This window comes from Bos grunniens, chromosome 27, assembly GCF_055505025.1.
Source record: "Bos grunniens cultivar Pamir isolate PY7600 chromosome 27, Bosgru_T2T1.0, whole genome shotgun sequence".
In the NCBI taxonomy this organism is placed as follows: domain Eukaryota; kingdom Metazoa; phylum Chordata; class Mammalia; order Artiodactyla; family Bovidae; genus Bos; species Bos grunniens.
In genome coordinates, this window is record NC_141191.1 from 20,860,034 (window position 1) to 20,879,083 (window position 19,050).

Consider the following 19,050-nt stretch of genomic DNA (forward strand, 5'->3'; position numbering starts at 1 on the left):
TTGGTCCCTCTCTCCTCCCTTAGATTTCTACTAAACTTCCTCCCTCAATGTCCAAAAAAGCTCTGTGCCGTTTTAAACTATGTAGATTTGACAGAGGGCTGATTATAACTTCTGCTTGGCTTTACCTACAGATCATGCAAAAGACGCCAAATGTGCCTCCATCACCCCTAAACGGCACTACACCTGCACCCACTTTCCTCTGCAATCAGGCATTCGTGAGCTCTCTTATTAAACAAACAAGGAGCAGCCGTAATGCTGAAAGGTTGCGTGGGATTGTACTTTAACGTGACAGCTCTGCCAACACTTTTAGTTTGTTGAAAAACTCCAACAAATTGTCTAGTTAAATTAATAAACATTTTGGCACCATAAAATCCTGAAACACTTGGCAATAGAAGCAATAAAATATTTTACAAGTAAAGTATACAAGTATGACACTATAGAAATGTTTTCAGAGGTAAGTAACGGTGTTTACTTTTAATTACTGTGTTTTCATTGGTCTCTCAGTCACAAACTATGGCTTCGTTCATTGGTTGAACACTCATCGCATGTCCTTTCTAACGTGCTGGAGATCTACAATAATGTTATTTTGGGGCTTCTTACAGAATCTGCAGAAGGCCCCAGGAACCACAAATCAATCGGTCAGCGATGTAACGTCTAAAGTATTTGCAACAAAACACTGAACAATTGACTTGCACCAAAGCTGGAATCCAATTACATTAAAGAAAAGGTGCCCTAGCCAGATTGTCTACAATACACAACCATGGATCAATGAAATATTGGAAAACCCAGAGTGACTGTGACTCACTGCTGTGAATTTATCCCGTGGTGTCATAGTGTGGCAAATCAACACAAAACAACTACATCAAGAGGTTTTCTAGGGTGGACTCAAAACTCTGTTAACGCAAACAAAGCTTGTTGCAACTTTCTGTTTGCTCAAATCAATTCATACTCTTCACAGACTTCACAGGCTCCTCTGTGTAATCCAAAACTTTTTTCTGCGTTGAATTTTTATTTCAATTTCCATTGTGGATTTTTTAAATTAACTCATTTATTTTAATTGGAGGATAATTACTTTACAATACTGTGATGGTATTTGCTATACATCAACATGAACTGGCCATAGATATACATGTGTCCACTCCATCCTGAAACCCGCCCCCCACCTCCCTCCTCACCCTATCCTTCCAGGTTGTCATGGAGCACTGGCTTTGGGGGCCCTACTTCATGCATCAGATGCACACTGGTTATCTATTTTATATATGGTAATGTGTATGTTTCAGTGCTATTCTCTCAAACCAAGCCTCTCTCTCCCACTGAGTCATGACCCAGCAATCCCACTACTGGACATGTACTCCAAGGAAACCAGAAACTGAACAAGACACTTGTACCCCGAGGTTCACTGCAGCACTATTTACAATAGCTAGGACGTGGAAGCAACCTAGATGTCCATCGGCAGACGAATGGATAAGGAAGTTGTAGTACATATACAATAGAATTTTACTCAGCTATTAAAAGGAACACATTTGAGTCAGTTCTAAAGAGGTGGAGGAACCTAGAGCCTATTACACAGAGTGAAGTAAGTCAGAAAGAGAAAGACAAATACCATATATTAACACACTATATATGGAATCTAGAAAGATGGTACCAACAATCCTACGTATAGGGCAGCAAAGGAGACACAGACGTAAATCCAAAACTTTTGAAAGGTCACACTTAATTAAAAGTTTAACAGCTTCTGACTGGCAGGCTTCACCTCCCCTGCCTTCCTCCCTGGCGTCTCACTTCCTTTCCCTTCTGGGTGTCACAGATGCGATGAGAGAATCCACTACTTGGCTGAACTTATGCTGGTCATCTGGGGAAGGTCTCTCTAAAGAACTAACACTGAGGCTGAGGCCACACTTTCCTATGCACGTGAATCACTGAGGACTTTGGTGAAGTGTGGATTCTGCTCCATTAGGTCTAGGGTGGGACCTGAGTCCTAACAAGCTTCCAGGATGCCCAGGCCTCTGATCGTGGACACCACTTAGTGTAGCCAGGCCACCAGAGAATCCAGCCAAAGGGAGAGTGGGTGTACCACAGCCCAGGCAGCCTGGACCAGGCCAGCTACAGATCTGGAAAAGAGCAGTGACCGGGACAGATGAGTACTGGTGTGAAAGACGAGGCTGAAAAGGCTGGCGAGAGCAGGGTCGCTGCGTCAGGCCCTATTAGGTATTGGCATGAAGCACTGGGCTAGGCCTGTCTGTGTGCCTGCGCTCGGTTATTTCTGACTTTTGGGACTCCATGAACTGTAACCCACCAGGTTGCTCTGTTCACGGAATGTTCCAGGCAAAAATACTGAAGTGGGTTGCCATTTCCTCCTCCAGGGGATCTTCCCAACTCAGGAATCAAACCCATGTCTTCTCCTGCATCTCCTGTATTGGCAGGTGGATTCTTTACCACTGAGCCACAGGGAAGCCTAGGCTAAGCTCTGGGGAAACAGAAATAAACAGGACAAGCCTTTTTTTTTTTTTTTGCAATTCAAGCAAATTATTTAATCCATATTTGGTTTTTTGTTTGTAAAAATGGAATAGTAATACATGAGTCTTTGTGTTATTAGGATTAAATATGCTATTGCTTGTAATGCTTATAATTTTACCTGCCACACATTAAACCTTACAAAAGGACCATCATGTATAGATGCCAAAGACAGCTGCCCATTATGTCAGTTTAAACTCATGTTAACAACGGTAAGCAGAATTTCATTGGCAATGATAAGGTAGCAGCACTTCACATTTAAAAAAATACTAAATGAAACCAAATGAAAAATATCTTGGCAAGATCTATCTCCAAAAGGATACAGCAGCCTTAGAGCTTGCAATCTAGCAGAATTATCTTGTGGGTGGGAAACCATTAATGATCTTTAAACAGAGAATAAATAAGATCTAATTGAAATCTTTAAAGGACCTCCCTGGATGCTCCGTAGAGAATGAACTGGAGGGGCACAGAGTTGGAAGGAGGAGTTCTGTTTACTCACCGGGTGAGAGGTACTCATGCGGATGGAAGGAGATTGCTATCAGGACATGTTTTTGAAGGAGAGTAACAGGACTTGATTGCAAGTGGTCCCATAGAGGTGTGACAAGAGAAAGAAGCATCAAGGATTACTCTTCATTTCTGGCAGAAGCAAGTGGGTAAATGAAGGTTATTTCTTTTTTCTTTTCTTTTTTTTTTTTTTTTTGCTATACTAAGCTTTTATTTATTTTTTTTAATTTTATTTTATTTAACTTTATAATATTGTATTGGTTTTGCCATATATCAACATGAATCTGCCACAGGTATACATGTGTTCCCCATCCTGAACCCTCCTCCCTCCTCCCTCCCCATACCCTCCCTCTGGGTCGTCCCAGTGCACCAGCCCCAAGCATCCAGTATCGTGCATCGAACCTGGACTGGCGACTCGTTACATACATGATATTATACATGTTTCAATGCCATTCTCCCAAATCATCCCATCCTCTCCCTCTCCCACAGAGTCCAAAAGACTGTTCTATACATCAGTGTCTCTTTTGCTGTCTCGTATACAGGGTTATCGTTACCATCTTTCTAAATTCCATATATATGCGTTAGTATACTGTATTGGTGTTTTTCTTTCTGGCTTACTTCACTCTGTATAATAGGCTCCAGTTTCATCCACCTCATTAGAACTGATTCAAATGTATTCTTTTTAATGGCTGAGTAATACTCCATTGTGTATATGTACCACAGCTTTCTTATCCATTCGTCCACTGATGGACATCTAGGTTGCTTCCATGTCCTGGCTATTATAAACAGTGCTGCGATGAACATTGGGGTACAGGTGTCTCTTTCAATTCTGGTTTCCTCAGTATGTATGCCCAGCAGTGGGATTGCTGGGTCATAAGGCAGTTCTATTTCCAGTTTTTTAAGGAATCTCCACACTGTTCTCCATAGTGGCTGTACTAGTTTGCATTCCCACCAACGGTGTAAGAGGGTTACCTTTTCTCCACACCCTCTCCAGCATTTATTGCTTGTAGACTTTTGGATCGCAGCCATTCTGACTGGCGTGAAATGGTACCTCATAGTGGTTTTGATTTGCATTTCTCTGATAATGAGTGATGTTGTTTCTATGAAGAACAAGAAGGCTGGATAAGAAGAAAACTAACAGGGAGGAATAGATTTAGGAAGAGGCATAACTTTGGGGGATAGACCTCAAGTTTTCTGAGTTCTGATTTTAGGTATGACTGTGAAAATCCAAGTGGAAACGTTAAAAAAAAAAAAAAAAAAAAAAAACAGTTGGACATGGTGTTCTGGCACTTAGCAAGAAAGGTCTGTAGTACAGACTTACATCTGTGTTAAAATGATATTTAAGGCATAGGCATTATTAAAATCTTAAAGTTTTTATCAAGTGAGAAGAGAAGAGGACCCAGAACGAAGTCCCGAGGAATTCTAGCACTTAAGAGTTTGGAGGTAAGGAAAGATGGGGGGGCGGGGTGCACAGGGAGCGGGGGATCTGAGCCAAAGAAAGGGGAAAAAAATCACCCAAGTGTAGAATCAAAGGAGCACCCCCCCAAGAAAAGAGGAAGAGGTTTAATACTGAAAATTCCTCAGATCCCACCGGACTGAAAAATAAGAAGGCGATTGATGACTGTTATGTCTCAACTGTGTTCATCCGAAATGTATGTGTTGAAGTCCTATCACCAAGACCTCACAATGTGACTACTTGGAAATAAGGCCTTTTAAAAGGTTACTGTTTCATTGTTAAGTCATGTCTGACTCTTTGCAACCCCATGGACTGTATCCCACCAGTCTCCTCTGTCCATGGGATTTCTCAGGAAAGAATACTGGAGTGGGTTGCCATTTCCTCCTCCAGGGGATCTTTCTGAACCAGGGATCGAGCCTGCGTCTCCTGGAAGACTCTATACCATTGAGCCACCAGGGAAGCCCTAAGATTTAAATAGCTCTGGGTCAGAGAGTTGGAGAAACTCAGGGGAAGCTTGTTTTGAAGGGATGAAAGTAAACCCGCCACAACAGGTGAATGAAATTCTAATTAAGTGAGAGATGATGAAATTCAAAATGAAAGGCTTTCACTTTCAGGAATCTGAGATTTGGTAGGGGGAGTGGGCAAAACCTAAAGACACAAAATCAGAAGCCTTCTGGGGGAGGGAGAGACTATGAGAAGCATCAATGAGAACAGCTTTTTTCAAATTCAAATAGACTATTCGAACTCTCAGATCGCTAGGACTGAACTCTGATTGGGAAAAACTCCGGGGGAACTGCTCTCCAATCCCAGGAGATCCCAAACGTGATTTAGGTAAAAAGCTTTTAGATTTACGGCTGGGGAAGGTAGCAGGAAAAGAAAATGAACTTCCTGCCAGTGATTCTTTCTCAAGCCCTGCCAATTTCCGCGTGTGGGGAAACTATAAAGAGTGTCCAACCTCGTGCTCTAAGAGTGGCCACTGATCTCCAGCCTACCTGAGCTGGAGCATCCCGGCATTGTAAGGCTGCTCGCCGCCCAGCCTGGAATGGGGAGGAAGACCCTGGGCTGCTGTTCACCCTCCACTGCAGGATCTGCCCGACAGGGCCATCAGCAGTAGGTGTCGGAGACACACAGACCACTGGAGCAAGCAGCTGATGAAAAGCAGAATCTTTTTCTCTTTGGCAGTAACGCCAACACCTGAAGCACGTCTCCTCTGGAGCTTTCCAAACCACTTCAAAAGCACGTTTTCTGGCACGGGTTGAGAAAGCCAGGCAAATAGCCCCCACATGCATAGCCATCAGCCAAGATATTGATGAGGGAAGGCAGCCCAGGACCCACACTCAGGCCGTGGAGTGGTCGTTCTCAGAGCTCTCTTAGCTCCAGCAGACCTGGGCAGCATCTGAGGGAAGCGGAGTGGGGTTTTCTGATGTGCTGCCAGCCCAAAGGTGGCCAGTTCCCTAGACAACCAGCGCCACCCTTCCCTGGACCCAGCCCGCTTCCTTGTGGCCTGCTCAGGCCCCCTGACACCAGATTTGTCTTGTGTCTGCCAAAACCAAGCATCTGGGGCTTCCCTGGTGGCTCAGTTCAATTCAGTTCAGTTCAGTCACTCAGTCGTGTCCAACTCTTTGCAACCCCATGGACTGCAGCACGCCGGCCTCCCTGTCCATCACCAACTCCTGGAGTTTACCCAAACTCATGTCCATTGACTCGGTGATGCCATCCAACCATCTCATCCTCTATCATCCCCTTCTCCTCCTGCCCTCAATCTTTCCCAGCATCAGGGTCTTTTCAAATGAGTCAGCTCTTCGTATCAGGTGGCCAAAGTATTGGAGTTTCAGCTTGAACATCAGTCCTTCCAATGAACACCCAGGACTGATTTCCTTTAGGATGGACTGGTTGGATCTCCTTGCAGTCCAAGGGACTCTCAAGAGTCTTCTCCAACACCACAGTTCAAAAGCATCAATTCTTCGGCGCTCAGCTTTCTGCACAGTCCAACTCTCACATCCATACATGACCACTGGAAAAACCATAGCCTTGACTAGACAGTCCTCTGTTGGCAAAGTAATGTCTCTGCTTTTAATATGCTGTCTAGGTTGGTCGTAACTTTCCTTCCAAGGAGTAAGCGTCTTTTAATTTCATGGCTGCAGTCACCAGCTGCAGTGATTTTGGAGCCCAGAAAAATAAAGTTCAGTGGTAATGAATCCACCTGCCAATGCAGGAGACATGGGTTCAACCCCGGATCCAGGAGATCCCACGTGCCAAAGAGCAACCACGCCCAAGTGCCACTATTGAGCCTGTGCTCTAGAGCCCGGAGCTCAAGTACTGAGCCCATACGCCCTGGAGCCCGTGCTCCACAACAAGAGAACCCAGCTCAACGAGAAGCTTGTGCACCACAACGAAAAGCAGCCCCCACTTATCACAACTAGGGGGAGAAAAAGAAAAGCAGAGTATTGTCGTGAGGGCTGAATATGAAGATAGTCAAAATTATTTAATAGGTCCAGTGCTTAACATAGGGTTAAGCGTACAGCAGGTAATCAATAAATATTTACGACCTTCCCAGCTCACACACATCTCCCAATAGTGGAATTTCTGATTGAGACAAGAGATAGTTCCCAGCAGTCTATTCCAGGCAGTCAAGTTTATTGCTAACCAATCAGGAAGTTTGCGGCAGATCAAAATATCCCTTTTATCACCAAGCCTAGAACTTGGTGAACAAGGGGGGAAACAATCAATATCCCTAAGAAGACACAAAAAGATTGACATCGTAACATAATTGGCTCACTCTACTTGTTCACTCAATCTCCATTTAGGTTTCAGTTCCACAAGGGCAAACAATTCGTCATAATGGCAGTGATTAAGATGGTATTTGGCCAAGGAACCAATCTCCAGACAATGTCCCTAAGAAAGATATATATGCACAGAAAACAAAGCACAGGAAAATAACAGTTTATTACTACCTGGAGATTTTCCCCAAACACACAGAGAGGTCACTGAGCTGAGTTGAATGCTGGAAGGACTCTGGTGTGTGTGTGTGTGTGTGTGTGTTAGCTGCTCATTCATGTCTGACTCTTTGCAACCCCATGGACTGTAGCCCGCCAGACTCCTCTGTCTATGGGATTCTCCAGGCAAGAATACTGGGTGGGTTGCCATTCCCTTCTAAAGGGGATCTTCCCAACCCAGGGATCAAACCCAGGTCTCCTGCATTGCAGGCGGATTCTTTACCATCTGAGCCACCAGGGAAGCCCTTGGTCGGATGCCAAAACAAGCCAGAGACCACTCCTGCCTACTTCTCCCAAAGGTCAGACCCAAATCTTAGATCTGGATACTCTCTTATGAGAAAGGGATGGAACATCTGTCACGAGGAGGACGAGGACAGCCACCAGACAGAGTAGACTTGAGGAAGCCTGGGAAGCCTGCCTAGGTTTCACTGTATTCTTTCTTATTTGTTTCTGGTTCTGTGTTCAGTGAAAGAGAGCGGATATCCTCTATTGACAAGGATTAGAAAGCAGATGCATTTTATCCAGCATTTGAGGGAACGAAGGGGAGTCAAAGAAAGAAATGATTAGACTTTTTCCCGAAAGGAGTAGTCGCAAGCTACATTAATTCTTCTGCTTGCCCATAAATCTTTACCTAGTCTCTAGAGGGACTTCTTTGGTGGCCCAATGGCTAAGGATCTGCACTCCCAGTGCAGGGGGCACGGGTTCAATCCCTGGTCAAGGAACTAGATCCCACATGCCACAACTAAGACCCAGTGTAGCCAAATAAAATAAATATTAAAAAAAAAAAAAAAAAAAACTTTACCGAGATCTAGGAAAGTTCTACCTCTCCCCGGGGGCTCATAAAAGATCCTTAAACTTGACTAACTGTAAAAAGTCCTTTGGAGATACAGTAAAAGGGAAGGGAATGGTATAAGCTGTGGGCCTTCTGTCCTGCACAGGCCAACAGTAACGTCTCTACTTCTTACTGAACTGGTGCAGAGAGAGCCTTCAAAAGATGCGTACCCACTGGCGATGCCACAGGACTGCTCCTCACCACAAACATTAGATTTCAAAGAACTTTTTTTGTCTGTATTATGGTGCCCTCTTCACAGATTGATTAAGTTGCTACCCAGAAGGAAGTGAGATTTCAGAAGGAAGAATGGTGGCATTCTCCAGGCCTTAAAAAAGCAGTGTTGGACAATGGTTAGGTCGTGGACTCAGAGAGACTGAGTATACCAACTTCAGCTCTACCACTTACAAATTGTGTGATCTTGGGCAAGTCTCCCAAAGTTAGTTCCTCAGCAAAACTGGACCAGTAAAAGGAATCAAGAGGAGGGTTTTGTGTGGATTTGTTCACAAATTCTACTGTATGATTCCAAAGCACATGCTTTACCCCTGGTGGCTCAGAGGTTAAAGTGTCTGCCTGTAATGTGGGAGACCCAGGTTTGATCCCTGGGTCGGGAAGATCCCCTGGAGAAGGAAATGGCAACCCACTCCAGTATTCTTGCCTGGAGAATCCCATGGATGGAGGAGCCTGGTGGGTTACAGTCCATGGGGTCGCAAAGAGTCGGACATGACTGAGCGACTTCACTTCACTTCACTTCATCTCTATGATAGATTAAATTATTAGAATTCTCCTGGATGTAATTCTGTAAAAATTCTGTAACTACAACAGGGCATGGATGAAGAAATCTTTCAAGGAAATAGTCAAGTATGCTTTGTTTTTAAGAAATCCAGACAGACAGTTTGGACAAGAATCAAGTCATAATTTTACATCATTTTTAGGGACTAGATCTTATCAGATGATGTGCTGTGGTCTACATGTTTGTGATTTCTCAAAATTCATATGTTAAAGCTATTCCCTACAATGGGATGGCATTACAAGCTTTTGCTTTGGGGAGGTGATTTAGTTTAGGTGAAGTCATGATGGTGAGGAAGTCATAAGGGGATTCGTGTTGTTGTTAGAACAGAAAGCGAGCTCTCTTACCATGTGAGGACAGGAGCCATCTGCAGATCAGAAAGCAGGTCCTGACCAAACGAGGAATTTTCCTTCATCTTGGACTTCCCAGATCCTACAACCGAGAGAAATAAGCAGTTTCATGTTTATGATTATATGTTATAGCAGCCCAATCAGACTAAGACATAAGAATTCTCTTAAAAAAAAAAAAATCCAGTTTAGGGCTTCCCTGGTGGCATAGTGGCTAGGAACCCACCTGCCAATGTGGGGTACACGGGCGCAATCCCTGGTTCGGGAAGATTCCACACGGCACGCAGCAACTAAGTCCACACACCATCCTCTACGGAAGTCCGTGGGCCCTAGAGCCCGAGCTTCGCAACAGAAGCCACTGCAATGAGAAGCCTGCGCGCCACAAGCAGAGAGCGGCCCCACTCACTGCAACTGGAAAAAGCCCGTGCAGCAACGAAGACCCAGTGCAGCCAAAAATAAATAATAAATAGGTAATTTTTTTTTAGTCCGGTATAAATGCAATCACCTATCATCAGGAGATGCTGTCTCCTCCCTCCTCCTTTGAACTATGAGCTCTAGGGCTACCGCTCCAAGGAGCCAAACCTGTACCCTCACCTGAAGAGCATGTCCCTGCTCCTGAAGGATGTCTCTATCAAACTTAGCCTAGCAAAGAGCATCTACCAAGTGGAACGAAGCAACCCCGTGCTGCTCGCCAGCCAGCATCTGAGGAGCACACTTCTGTGGGTTCTGTTGGATCTCCAAGGTGACTCAATCCTCCGATCAGACTGGAGTCTCAGCTGCAACTGAGACACCTAGATGCTGGTGTCAGATTTGGCATTAACGCCCTGCTTAGATTTGAGCTTTTTTTTTTTTTTTTTTTGAGGTTTTTCCAGTAGTCATGTATGGATGTGAGAGTTGGAGCATAAAGAAAGCTAAGCACAGAATTGATGCTTTTGAACTGTGGTGTTGGAGAAGACTCGAAGACTCTTGAGAGTCCCTTGGACTGCAAGGAGATCCAACCAGTCCATTCTAAAGGAAATCAGTCCTGAAAAATGGAAGGGCTGATGCTGAAGCTGAAACTCCAATACTTTGACCACCTGATGAGAAGAACTGACTCTTTGGAAAAGACCCTGATGCTGGGAAAGATTGAAGGCAGGAGGAGAAGGGGACGACAGAGGATGAGATGGTTGGATGGCATCACCGACTCGATGGACATGAGTTTGAGTAAACTCTGGGAGTTGGCGATGAACAGGGAGGCCTGGTGTGCTGCAGTCCACAGGGTCGCAAAGAGTCGGACACAACTGAGGGACTGAACTGAGTTCGCTTTGAGCACCAGACTCTGAACACGTGGCCACAACCTCTGGCCAGTGGCTTCTCTCCAGGTTCCAATGCCAGCCAACCTGACGCCTGGTCAGCCTTGGCCTTCAGTGAATACCGGATCACGTTAAGTCCGTCCAAGTGAGAACAAGATGACGTGCTGGCTCCCCATCCAGGGTTTCCCTCCAACCCATCAGCATATATACTAAGTGTATATACAAAACAACCAGGCTTGCTTTATTTTCCTTTCCACATTTTGCCACTTCCTAGAACTCTCGTTTTGAGAATCCTGACCTCCCAACATTCCATAATCCTCTTGAAAGGAATACAGCAAATATGCTCTCTGCACAGTGCAAACAGAAGCTGATTTCATTTTTCCATCATCTGAAAAGCACAGAAGGTAATTTCTAAGCCAGCAGTAAAATCTATTTATAAAGAAAGCTGATTTGTTTTCTGCACTTTCCAGCACAGAGGTTCAATTTATTTCCTTACCATAAAAAGAACCATTACTTTTTTTAAGCAATCGTAGTTGGTACATTTTTAAAATGTTTTAATTTCAAAAAAAAAAAAAAAAAACCCAATTTGCAAATTAGAGCGTAAATAGCTTTCTTAAAATGGCCCGTTTCAGACCCAGTTTGCTGATTGATGATTTCACTGTGCTTCAAGGCAAATGATTTCACAGTCATTGGGTGTATAATATAATGATGTTTTTATGAAGCTGTTAGTATCACTAAAAATATAATTATTATAAATGAAATTATAAGGGAAAAAGAGAATGAAAAAAATCTTCAATCTGACAATGCCAAATTTTGTACTAAATCATAAATTATGCTTCTATAAGAAAAACTACACGTTACTTCTATGGGACAAACCTAATTGCACCCTGAAAAACTAATAATTATGGAAAAGGACCTACGGTGATATTTTGAGTCCCTTGTGTTCCTGGGATCGGCTGCCTTGTGTTATTCGTAGGGAAACAGCACCACCTTGTGGACATATAAGAAATGGCTACATTTCGCTCAAGGAGCATCAGATGATGTTAAGGAAAAAATACCAGTTCTTTTCAGTTTCTGTAGCGCTTTCTACCGGAAAAGGCAATGGCACCCCACTCCAGTACTCTTGCCTGGAAAATCCCATGGATGGAGGAGCCTGGAAGGCTGCAGTCCATGGGGTCGCTGAGGGTCTGACACGACTGAGCGACTTCACTTTCACTTTTCACTTTCATGCATTGGAGAAGGAAATGGCAACCCACTCCAGTGTTCTTGCCTGGAGAATCCCTGCCCTCTATGGGGTCGCACAGAGTCGGACACAACTGAAGTGACTTAGCAGCAGCAGCGCTTTCTACATGAAGAGCGTTATATTTGTATTTAAAGGACAGCATAGTATTGCTGATATTTATAAGTGATCTCAAAGTGTATTAGGGGAAACACATCCTCTAAATACAGCTTCAAGGATGCTTTCTAAATTCCAAATTTGGTTATGAGTACTTTTTTTAAGCAACACTTAACTTTATTACACATTCGCCCAACACATGCCTGCCTTTAGTAGTAATAATTTTTTAGGCTTTTATTGAATTTGCTGCTGCTAAGTCGCTTCAGTCATGTCCGACCCTGTGCGACCCCATAGAGAGCAGTCCACCAGGCTCTTCCGTCCCTGGGATTCTCCAGGCAAGAATACTGAAGTAGGTTGCCATTTCCTTCTCCAATGCATGCATGCATGCTAAGTCGCTTCAGTCGTGTCCGACTCTGTGTGACCCCATCGACAGCAGCCCACCAGGCTTCTCTGTCCCTGGGATTCTCCAGGCAAGAATACTGGAGTGGGTTGCCATTTCCTTCTCCAAATTTAGTAGATATCAAAGAGCTTTCACATCTATTATCATTTCTTTACACTTTTTATTTTGCACTGGGGTATAGTTGATCAAAAAAATGTCCTTTTCATTATAGGGGACTGGAATGCAAAAGTAGGAAGTCAAGAAACACCTGGAATAACAGGCAAATTTGGCCTTGGGGTACAGAATGAAGCAGGACAAAGGCTAACAGAGTTTTGCCAAGAGAACACACTGGTCATAGCAAACACCCTCTTCCAACAACACAAGAGAAGACTCTACATATGGACATCACCAGATGGTCAACACCGACATCAGATTGATTATATTCTTTGCAGCCAAAGATGGAGAAGCTCTATACAGTCAGCAAAAACAAAACTGGGAGCTGACTGTGGCTCAGATCATGAACTCCTTATTGCCAGATTCAGACTTAAATTGAAGAAAGTGGGGGAAACCACTAGACCATTCAGATATGACCTAAATCAAATGCCTTATGATTATACAATGTAAGTGAGAAATAGATTTAAGGGACTAGATCTGATAGAGTGCCTGATGAACTATGGACAGAGGTTCATGACATTGTACAGGAGACAGGGATCAAGACCATCTCCATGGAAAAGAAATGCAAAAAAGCAAAATGGCTGTCTGAGGAGGCCTTACAAATAGCTGTGAAAAGAAGAGAAACAAAAAGTAAAGGAGAAAAGGAAAGATATAAGCATCTGAATGCAGAGTTCCAAAGAATAGCAAGGAGAGATAAGAAAGCCTTCCTCAGCAATCAATGCAAAGAAATAGAGGAAAACAACAGAATGGGAAAGACTGGAAATCTCTTCAAGAAAATTAGAGATACCAAGGGAACATTTCATGCAAAGATGGGCTCGATAAAGGACAGAAATGGTATGGACTTAACAGAAGCAGAAGATATTAAGAAGAAGTGGCAAGAATACACAGAAGAACTGTACAAAAAAGAGCTTCACGACCCAGATAATCACGATGGTGTGATCACTCACCTAGAGCTAGACATCCTGGAATGTGAAGTCAAGTGGGCCTTAGAAAGCATGACTATGAACAAAGCTAGTGGAGGTGATGGAATTCCAGTGGAGCTATTTCAAACCCTGAAAGATGATGCTGTGAAAGTGCTGCACTCAATATGCCAGCATATTTGGAAAAGTCAGCAGTGGCCACAGGACTGGAAAAGGTCAGTTTTCATTCATTTTCATTTCATGCCCAAAGAAAGGCAATGCTAAAGAATGCTCAAACTACCGCACAATTGCACTCATCTCACACACTAGCAAAGTAATGCTCAAAATTCTCCAAGCCAGGCTTCAGCAATACGTGAACCATGAACTTCCAGATGTTCAAGCTGGTTTTAGAAAAGGCAGAGGAACCAGAGATCAAATTGCCAACATCCGCTGGATCATGGAAAAAGCAAGAGAGTTCCAGAAAAACATCTATTTCTGCTTTATTGACTATGCCAAAACCTTTGATTATGTGGATCATGATAAACTGTGGAACATTCTGAAGGAGATGGGAATACCAGACCACCTGACCTGCCTCCTTAGAAATCTGTATGCAGGTCAGGAAGCAACAGTTAGAACTGGACATGGAACAAGAGACTGGTTCCAAATAGGAAAAGGAGTACGTCAAGGCTGTATATTGTCACCCTGCTTATTTAACTTCTATGCAGAGTACATCATGAGAAGCGCTGGGCTGGAAGAAGCACAAGCTGGAATCAAGATTGCCAGGAGAAACATCAATAACCTCAGATATGCAGATGACACCACCCTTATGGCAGAAAGTGAAGAGGAACTAAAAAGCCTCTTGATGAAAGTGAAAGAAGAGAGTGAAAAAGTTGGCTTAAAGCTCAACATTCAGAAAACTAAGATCATGGCATCTGGTCCCATCACTTCATGGGAAATAGATGGGGAAACAGTGGAAACAGTGTCAGACTTTATTTTTCTGGGCTCCAAAATCACTGCAGATGGTGATTGCAGCCATGAAATTAAAAGACGCTTACTCCTTGGAAGGAAAGTTATGACCAACCTAGATAGTATATTCAAAAGCAGAGACATTACTTTGCCAACAAAGGTCCATCTAGTCAAGGCTATGTTTTTTCCAGTGGTCACGTATGGATGTGAGAGTTGGACTGTGAAGAAAGCTGAGCGCCAAAGAATTGATGCTTTTGAACTGTGGTGTTGGAGAAGACTCTTGAAGAGTCCCTTGGACTGCAAGGAGATCCAACTAGTCCATCCTATAGGAGATCAGTCCTGAGTGTTCATTGGAAGGACTGATGCTAAAGCTGAAACTCCAATACTTTGGCCACCTCATGCGAAGAGTTGACTCATTTGAAAAGACCCTGATGCTAGGAGGGATTGGGGGCAGGAGGAGAAGGGGACAACAGAGGATGAGATGGCTGGATGGCATCACCGACTCAATGGACATGAGTTTGAGTGAACTCCAGGAGCTGGTGATGGACAGGGAGGCCTGGCGTGCTGTGATTCATGGGGTCGCAAAGAGTCGGACACGACTGAGCAACTGAACTGAAGTGATAGTCAATCAACAAACAATGTTGTGACAGTTCCAGGTGAACAGTGAAGGGACTCAGCCATACACATACACACACCCGTTCTCCCCCAAACTCCTCTCCCATCCAGGCCTGCACGTAACATTGAGCAGAGTCCCACGTGCTATACAGTAGGTCCTTGCTGGTTATCCATTTTAAATACAGCGGTGTGTACATGTCCATCCCAAACTCCCTAACTATCCCTTTCCTCCAGCAATCGTAACTTCCTTCTCTAAGTCTGTGAATATCTTTCTGTTTTGCAAGTAAGTTCATTTGGGTATGGGTACTTTTAAGACAACCAGAAGCTACTTGAGCAAAATGCAGCCATTTTCTTAGTTGTCCACAAGGTGGTGCTGTCGGTTGGGACTAAGCTTTCCTGATAGTCCAGACTGGATATTTTTTCATAACCTGATGCTGCCTGAGGATGAAGGTGAAAGTCGAGAGTGAAAAAGTTGGCTTAAAGCTCAACATTCAGAAAACGAAGATCATGGCATCCGGTCCCATCACTTCATGGGAAATAGATGGGGAAACAGTGGAAACAGTGTCAGACTTTATTTTTCTGGGCTCCAAAATCACTACAGATGGTGACTGCAGCCATGAAATTAAAAGACGCTTACTCCTTGGAAGGAAAGTTATGACCAACCTAGATAGCATATTGAAAAGCAGAGACATTACTTTGCCAACAAAGGTTCATCTAGTCAAGGCTATGGTTTTTCCTGTGGTCATGTATGGATGTGAGAGTTGGACTGTGAAGAAGGCTGAGCGCTGAAGAATTGATGCTTTTCAACTGTGGTGTTGGAGAAAACTCTTGAGAGTCCCTTGGACTGCAAGGAGATCCAACCAGTCCATTCTGAAGGAGATCAGCCCTGGGATTTCTTTGGAAGGAATGATGCTAAAGCTGAAACTCCAGTACTTTGGCCACCTCATGCGAAGAGTTGACTCATTGGAAAAGACTCTGATGCTGGGAGCGATTGGGGGCAAGAGGAGAAGGGGACGACAGAGGATGAGATGGCTGGATGGCATCACTGACTCGATGGTCGTGAGTCTGAGTGAACTCCGGGAGTTGGTGATGGACAGGGAGGCCTGGCGTGCTGCGGTTCATGAGGTCGCAAGGAGTCGGACACGACTGAGCAACTTATCTGATCTGATCTGATCTGATGCTGCCTGACAAAGGATGAAATCGTTGGATGGCATCACCGATTTGACGGACATGAGTTTGAGTAAGCTCCAGGAGTTGGTGATGGACAAGGAAGCCTGGTGTCCTGCAGTCCATGGGGTCGCAAAGAGTCGGACACAATTGAGTGACTGCTGCTGCTGCTGCTAAGTCACTTCAGTCGTGTCCGACTCTGGGCGACCCCATAAACTACAGCCCACCAGGCTCCCCCATCCCTGGGATTCTCCAGGCAAGATCACTGGAGTGGGTTGCCATTTCCTTCTCCAATGCATGAAAGTGAAAAGTGAAAGTGAAGTCGCTCAGTCGTGTTCGACCCTTAGCATGGACTGCAGCCTACCAGGCTCCTCTGTCCATGGGATTTTCCAGGCAAGAGTAATGGAGTGGGGTGCCATGAACCGAACTGAACTGATGCTACTTGAGCAAAATGTAGCCATTTCTTATTTGTCCACAAGGTGGTGCTGATGGCTGAGACTACAACAAACCTTTTAAAAAGTTGGTCACAGCAAAGACAGTGATAGATAGATAGTGAAGTCACTCAGTCGTGTCCAACTCTTTGTGACCCCATGGACAGTAGCCAACCAGGCTTCTCCGTCCATGGGATTTTCCATACAAGAATACTGGAGTGGGTTGCCATTTCCTTCTCCAGGGGATCTTCCAGACCCAAGGATTGAACCCGGGTCTCCTGCATTGTAGGCAGACACTTTACCATCTGAGCCACCAGGGAAGTCGAAAGAAACAACCAGAAATAAAAAGGCAGTCTACAGAAATGGAGAAAATATTTGCAAATCATACATCTGATAAGGGATTAATATCCAAAATATGTAAGAAATTCAATAGAAAAAGCTATTTTAAATGGTCAAAGGAACTGAATAGATATCTTTCCAAAGGTCAACAGGTACATGAAAAGACACTCAATGTCACTAATTATTAGGGAAATGCAAATCAAACCACAATGAAATATCACCTCAGACCTGGAAGACAAGAGATAATAGCTTGCTACAACATTTCATTTATATCTTTCTCAGGGCACTTTGATAGCTAATAATAATAGCTAACATTTATGATGCACAACTTATCAGAAATTTTAAAAGTCTTTTCCTATATTAACTCTCAATATTCATCATTACCCTAGGAGATATCCCATTTTACAGCTGGAGAAACACAGTTACATGGAAGTTATATAACTTACAAATGAGGGAGACCTGGGTTTGATCCCTGGGTAGGGAAGATCCCCTGGAGAAGGGCATGGCAACCCACTCCAGTATTCTTGCCTGGACAGTATTCCAAGGACAGAGGAGCCTGAAGGGCTACAGTCCATGGGGTCACAGAAAGTCAGACCCGACTGACTTTCACACACACACACACATAACTTTACAAAGTCATCAAACTCAAAAAGACAGCAAGGTTTGTCTACCACAGCAGTCTGTCTCAAGCAGCTACACTCATTTTTTTTCGGGGTGGGGAACGGGGGGTGCGGTCTGTGCTTGGTCTTCCTTGCTGCACACAGGCTTTCTCCAGTTGTAGCGAGTGGCGGCTCCTCTTTGTTGCAGTTTTGCAGGCGGTGGCTTCTCTTGTTGCAAAACATGGGTTCTAGAGCACAGGCTCCGTAATTGTGGCACATGGTTTAGCTGCTCTGCAGGCAGTTGTGGGATTTTCCCAGACCAGAGATCGAACCCGTGTCTCCTGCACTGACAGGTGGATTCTTTACCACTGAGCCACCAGGGAAGCCCTATACTCTTAATTATATGTTAAACCGCCTCTCGCTGCACATTATTTACTTAGATAAAGGCCCTTAAGATTAGGCCCTGAGTCAAAACATCTTTTGTATTTTCCTACCACTAGGTGGTGTAGGAGACACCAAGTTGCAGACACAGCTGGTAAATAAATAAGGAACTAATATCCAAAGGTCTGCTATTCCTTACCCATCCAACATGTCTACTTCTGTTTTTCTATCGCAACCCAACCTAGTCAAGTCACACTCTGTTCCACTCCCTTCATTATCGTACCCCAGGCTTTGGAATCTTAATATTTTAACTGATGTTTAGGCACGGTCTATTGTGAAGCAGGCATTGGGTGTGGGTGTAGATGAGACAAGTATAAATAAGCACACGGCTCCTGTGCTTTAAAAAGCACACAGTAAAGCTTTAGGATAAGAAATGAAGGCTCTTTGGGGAGACACAGGAAGTTACTCAAAGATGGCTTTTTGGAAGAAATAAGCCTGAACTTGTTTTAAAGGCTGAAAAGGAGGGGGCAGGGCCCACACAAAGAGGGTGGGTAAGCAGCTAGAGCAGCATTCTGGACAGGACAAGTAAAGGCAGAGCTTTCAAGCATTTCCAGTCAGGCTGTGCGGCTGGGGTTAAGGCAGCATGAGTTCCGGGGTGGGAAGGAGGCCAAGATCACCAGTTCACTACGTGCACTAGGATTCTCCCTCCCGAAACCAGGAGGCCTCCCTTTAATAGACTTTAGGGATAATGGCTTTTCATACTGTCCGTGGGGTTCTCCAGGAAAGAATACCAGAGTAGGCTGCCATTTCCTTCCCCAGTGCAAAATAGAAGGGGAAAAAAAGGGAAGCAGTGACAAATTTTATTTTCTCAGGCTCCAAAATCACTACAGATGGTGACTGCAGCCACGAAATTACAAGACCCTTGCTCCTTGGAAGAAAAGCTATGACAAACCTAGACAGCGTATTAAAAAGGCAGAGATATCACTTTGCTGACAAATGTCTGTATAGTCAAAGCTGTGGTTTTTCCAATAGTCAT

The 19,050-nt window shown here is 44.2% G+C and overlaps 1 long non-coding RNA gene across 1 annotated transcript in view; it reads right to left on the bottom strand.

Annotated features, from left to right (window-relative positions):
• Positions 1 to 989: 989 nt before the first annotated feature.
• LOC147343616 (uncharacterized) overlaps positions 990 to 19,050 on the bottom strand; it is a 52,576-nt gene continuing 34,515 nt past the window's right edge. Inside the window, exons 2-3 of the long non-coding RNA XR_015156309.1 lie at positions 9,437 to 9,521; positions 990 to 3,150 (exon numbers count right to left, since the gene is read on the bottom strand). This is a non-coding gene — a long non-coding RNA (uncharacterized LOC147343616). The remainder of the gene's footprint in view (positions 3,151 to 9,436; positions 9,522 to 19,050) is intronic.